Source organism: Mus pahari, chromosome 6, assembly GCF_900095145.1.
Source record: "Mus pahari chromosome 6, PAHARI_EIJ_v1.1, whole genome shotgun sequence".
Classification (NCBI taxonomy): domain Eukaryota; kingdom Metazoa; phylum Chordata; class Mammalia; order Rodentia; family Muridae; genus Mus; species Mus pahari.
This window is the reverse complement of record NC_034595.1, coordinates 83,509,602-83,514,827: the sequence shown is the minus strand read 5'-3', so window position 1 is coordinate 83,514,827 and position 5,226 is coordinate 83,509,602. Positions and strand designations below refer to the sequence as shown.

Below are 5,226 nucleotides of genomic sequence, written 5' to 3'. Positions count from 1 at the left end.
CCAGCACCCAGCACTAGGACTACAGGTTTGGGCCCCAGCACCCAGCACTAGGACTACAGGTTTGGGCCCCAGCACCCAGCACTAGGACTACAGGTTTGGGCCCCATGACTGGCTCAGGTCCTCATGCATGCAAGATGAATGCTTGGCTTGACTGAGCCCCTGCTCACCCTCCCCCTTTTTCTATTTGTTTATTTATGTATTCACTGGGACAGGGTCTCCCTTTATATCTCCTTTATATCTCAAACTCACAACAATCCCCCTGCCTCAGCCTAAATTTCCTTTCTTCCTATGCCAAATGATGAGAATGAAACCCTTTCTAGGAAGGTGGGTGATGGTGGCACACACCTTTAAGCACTCCCACTTCGGAGGCAGAAGCAGGTGGATCTCTGAATTCCAGGCCAACCTGGTCTACAGAGCAAGTTCTGGGACAGTGAGGTTTATACAGAGAAAACCAAAAAAAACCAAAACAACCAATTAAAAAAAAAAAAAGCCTTTCTATGGCCAGATATATTGATACAAGCCTATAATCCCAGCATTTAGGTAGGAGGATCAAGAATTCAAGTCTCAGGCCGGGCGTGGTGGCGCACGCCTTTGATCCCAGCACTTGGGAGGCAGAGGCAGGTGGATTTCTGAGTTTGAGGCCAGCCTAGTCTACAAAGTGAGTTCCAGGACAGCCAGGGCTACACAGAGAAACCCTGTCTCAAAAAAAAAAAGAATTCAAGTCTCAGCCAGATCTACATAGTTGGAGGCCAACCTGGATTGCACAAGATACTATCTCAATAAAATAAAATAAAATTATAAATATAACTAAATAAAATCAAAATCTTCCTATGGAGTATTGTTACTGAATCTACAGAGTTTTTCCCCCATGCAACACCGTTCACAAATTACCAGTTTGCTCTAGGAGCTGAAAGGATGTTTGTGTAATGGTCCAGACCATCTCTCCCAGCAGGCTTAGGACCTGGGTTTTTACTGGGGCTGAGATATTGGGGGGGAGGGGTACGCATCTGTGGACATGAACCCTTCCAGGAAGGAGATTTCCAGGAACCCGGGTGTCCTTTTTTCTCTTCCTCTTCTCTGTTTTGGGCATGGTCTAGCTCTGTCATGGCAACTGACAGACTTTTGTCATCACAAAGATTCTGAGGTTGTCTAGAGTGTCAACATGGCGTCCAGACCAGCTGTCTGATCTCCCTGGTCATCGGGATTTCCATCTCAGTAAGCACTATGAGATAGGCAGGACAAGAAGCTGCCAGTACTTTCAAGGTTCAGAGTGGTAACAGTCGTTTCAATGACCGAGGGAGCTAGCTCCCTTTCCAGAGACCTGACAGTGTTCCTCCTGCTAATAAGTGGCAAATCTGCCCTGCACTGCACCAACTGTATCTTTGAGAAGAAGCCTCCAGATTGGCGGGAGGGAAAGCATGGTCACTGGAGTCATGGGAGCAGGACTCCGTTCTCAAGTGGTGTCATCCACTACCCTAAGAGAATCTCTCCTCAATTCAGAGACCCAGAGTTTTCAATCTAAAAACTGGGGTGCCCTGCCAGCCTCAAAGCAGGGTTGTGAAAGGGAAGTGAGAGCCCAGGATGTGGAAGAAGGCATGGAATAGGGTAACACTCTTGGTAAAATGGAATGGACTTAATGAACTGGAAAGGGCTTTGCACGAGTGACTGACGTATTTTCTGGCCCAACCAGCTCAAGTGTTCTGCAAAGCTGGTGGAAGGTCCCACTCCTGTAGAGCTGAACACCCACTCCCATCCCCACACAAGTACACACGGAAGCGTCTTCCCCTCTCATCACCATTCTAAGTGGCTGCTCAGAGCGGCTGTGCTGGGGGCTAGCCTCTGATCTAGGGAACTGATTCCACACTCAGTGTAGACGCCTGTCCCTGAAGCCCACCCTGCTGTGCTCCTGGACTCTAGCTCAGCTCTCATCCTATCCTGAGCCCAAACCTCCACCCACTGAAGGGACCTGAATGGAAAAGGAGGGGGTCAATGGCCTGCAATAAGACCTGTCTGCATGCCAAGAGTGGGGATGTCTCTGATTCCCAGTAAAAGGACGAACAGATGGGGAAGAACTGGGAGGAGTAGAGGGAAGGGAGACTGTAAGACAGATAAATAGATAAGATAGATAGACAGGTAGATAGAGAGCTATAGATAGATGATAGGTACATAGATCTATAGATAGATACATAGATAGATGCATAGATATAGTTAGATAGATAGATAGATAGATAGATAGATAGATAGATAGATAGATAGATACATACATACATACATACATACATACATACATACATACATACATATATACATGCACGGATACATAGGTACATAGATAGATGCATAGATTCATAGATAGATATACATCAATAGATACTTTTTTTAAAAAGATGAAACTGATGCCATGCCAGAGGCTCATCATATCTCAGCAATCAGGAGGAAGGCTTGCCCATGAGGCACATTTGGTCAGCACTGCCAGGGACTGTGAATCCCTTGCCCAAACCTTCACTGACAGGATGGAATGACCTAAGGTGATTAGGGTGAGGGCAGAGCTGACCTGTGGCTCACTGTCTACCCCAAACAAGTACAGTTTTGATGATACTATCTTTTCATCTACTCAGTACATATCTGGGAGGTGTTGTGGAGGTCTCATGTAGCCCAGGCTGGCCTTCAACTTGCTAGGTAGCTAAAGCTGACCTTGAACTCCTGATCTTACTGCCTCTGCCTCTCGAGTGCTGGGATCACAGATGTGCCCACCATTCCCAACTCAATGCACATTCCTGTGCACGTTTTATGCCAAACCCTGCTAACTAGGGGAAGAGCCAACAAACAATTGCTCCTCTTTAAGACGTTTGCAATAAAATCTAGGGTGTCAGCATGGACGGTGACACTCCTGTTCTTACTGTTTTAGGCTCAGCGAAGCACGTCCTCCACCTTCTTAGTTCATCCTTTCACAAACCTACAAGGTCAGAATTTTAAACCACAAAGAAGAAAATCAAGACTACTCAATGGCCCAAGGTCACCGCAGATTATAAGCAAAATGGAAGGCATGGAAGGCCAGTCATCCCCTTTTCTCTCTGGCCGGGTACACAGGGGAAGGGATTCCCTCTTCTCTGGCAGCCACCATCCCCCACCCCAGCATACTTTTGCTCACTGACCATCTGGAGCATGTTCTGGTGCTCTGTCAAGCCGCAAATGAGAGAGCTACGCGTCCTTTGTCCCTCAGTATCCCTCAAGTCCTCCGCCAGCAGCTCTGGTTTGTCAGACTCACCCCAAGACTTCCTGTGAGGGAGAGACAGCCAGTAGTACCACACTGGCCTTTGTCCCCAACACCTGAGATTTAACGTGGCAACCTTTTGTGGACCTTTGTACCAGCCACCCAGTGATCATCACCATCCTCTGGTGAAATGCAGCAGTGGGTGTGGTTCCGGGGACCCAGCTCCATCCCAGACACTTTAGCTCACCCTCCCTCCCGGGGAAAGTCTGCTGGGGAGATGATATTGATTATGCACAGAGAAGGTGTATAACTTCGTCAGAGTCACACAGCTAGTAAAAGCAAATGGAGGTCTGCTCACAGACCTCTAAGCAGCTGCCTCCTGTCCTCACCACTGCCTCCCAGGAGTTAAGGCTGCGATGGTTCCAGCTCACTCTCAGAAAAGAGAGGTTCCCTGGAGTGTTCCAGCACCTGATCACAGGTCAGAAGGCTGAGAGAGAGTTAAGGACCAAGACTAGGGGATGGAGAGGTGGCACAGGGATTAAGAGCCCTGGACGCTCTTGGAAAGGACCCAGATTTTGTTCCCAGCATCCACACGGTGGCTCACAATCATCAACTCCAGTTCCAGGGATCTGACCCCCTTTTCCGAACCCCAAGGCGCCAGGCATGCACGTTGTGAACATTCATACTTGCATACACAAAAATAATCCAAGGCTTGCCTGTGCTACAAGTGAGTTCAGAGCCAGCCTCGGCAGTGTGTAAGAAACCTTGATGTAAAAGAAAAGTCAGGCTTGGTGAGGTAGCTCAGTGGGTAGAGGCATCTGCTGCTAAGCTGGAGAGGTGAAGCCCATCTCCAGGCTCCACACGGAAGAGAGCCCCCACAAGCTGCCCTCTGACCCACACATGTGCACCGTGACACATGCATATACACACAATAAGCATATAAAAAGTAAAATGAGGACTAGTGGCCAAGCATGTGTATAGCCCTGGCTTTGGCCTGTCCGCACAGCCATAAAGCTCTTTTTGAGTATTAAACTTGGCCTGAGAAAGATACCAGAATGTTCCTTTAAAATCCAGCCACCCATCTACCTTAGTATGACCTGGAGGCATGACTCTGGCCTCCCGAGGAGACCTCTGTAGGGTTCTCCCTTGCCCAGCCAGGGCTGGGACCTTCCTTACCTAGAGGAGCTCAGGCGTAGGTTCTGCGCGTCCCTCCAGGTCCAAGCCTCAGCTCGAGCCTCTGTGTTGTGGCCTGGCAATTGCAGAAGTGAGGAAACAGATCACAGCACTGCCAAGTCACCCCTGGGAGGAAACACAGTCACCCAGGGCCCCTCCACCAGATGCCACAGGAACCTCCACACAGACTGAGCCAGCCAGACTGCAGAGGTTTCCTGCAGAGCAAGCAAAGGACAGACAGAGAGAGAGAGTGTGTGTGTGTCAGCAGCCAGGGGGTGTGGAAAGGGGCGGGGTGGAGGAGGAGAGGGGGAGACACAGAGACACAGAGACACAGAGAGAGACACACAGAGAGAACCAAAACCAGCAACAAGCAGTTAGCACAAGGAGAGGGAAAGGGAGTGGGAGAGGAGGGGAGAGGGAGGGAGAACGAACAGGAGCGCATGGGAGGAATGAGAGATACAGAGAAGAGACTCAGGGAGGGACAAGGGAAAGGATGAACGACAAAGAGAGCAGCCTGCACTGCCCGAGAGCTGGCGCGAACGTACCAGCGCCTATGTAGGGAAGAGAGAGAGGGAGGGAGAAGCCACTAGATGAGGAGAGGGATGGGGAGAGGGAGCTGGAAGTCTGGCTTCGGTCATTAAGACTGGGCAGGGAATCCCTGATGACCAAGAAGAACTGTGCCCAAGAAACCCCTGGGAGCCCAGAGCCGCAGGGCTGGAGGAAGGAGGAAATTTCTCAAGTCCCTGAGCTAGAGTTCAGCTGCAAGTGGGTTCCCGGGAGGAAGAGAAGGTGAAGAGGTGTGGGCAGCGGGGGTCAAAGGCAAGTGAGTTCTGTGTGAG

At 49.9% G+C, this 5,226-nt stretch overlaps 1 protein-coding gene across 2 annotated transcripts in view; it reads right to left on the bottom strand.

The window, feature by feature from the left end:
- Ptafr (platelet activating factor receptor) overlaps positions 1-4,476 on the bottom strand; it is a 17,524-nt gene extending 13,048 nt beyond the window's left edge. The window contains exon 1 of one of the 2 annotated variants that reach the window (XM_021199482.2): positions 4,391-4,476. The gene's annotated coding sequence lies outside the window, so the exon portion shown is untranslated. Of the gene's footprint in view, positions 1-3,155; positions 3,253-4,390 lie in introns of those variants that run through there. The other variant, XM_029540243.1, reaches the window with a different exon arrangement.
- Between the last annotated feature and the right edge of the window lie 750 nt (positions 4,477-5,226).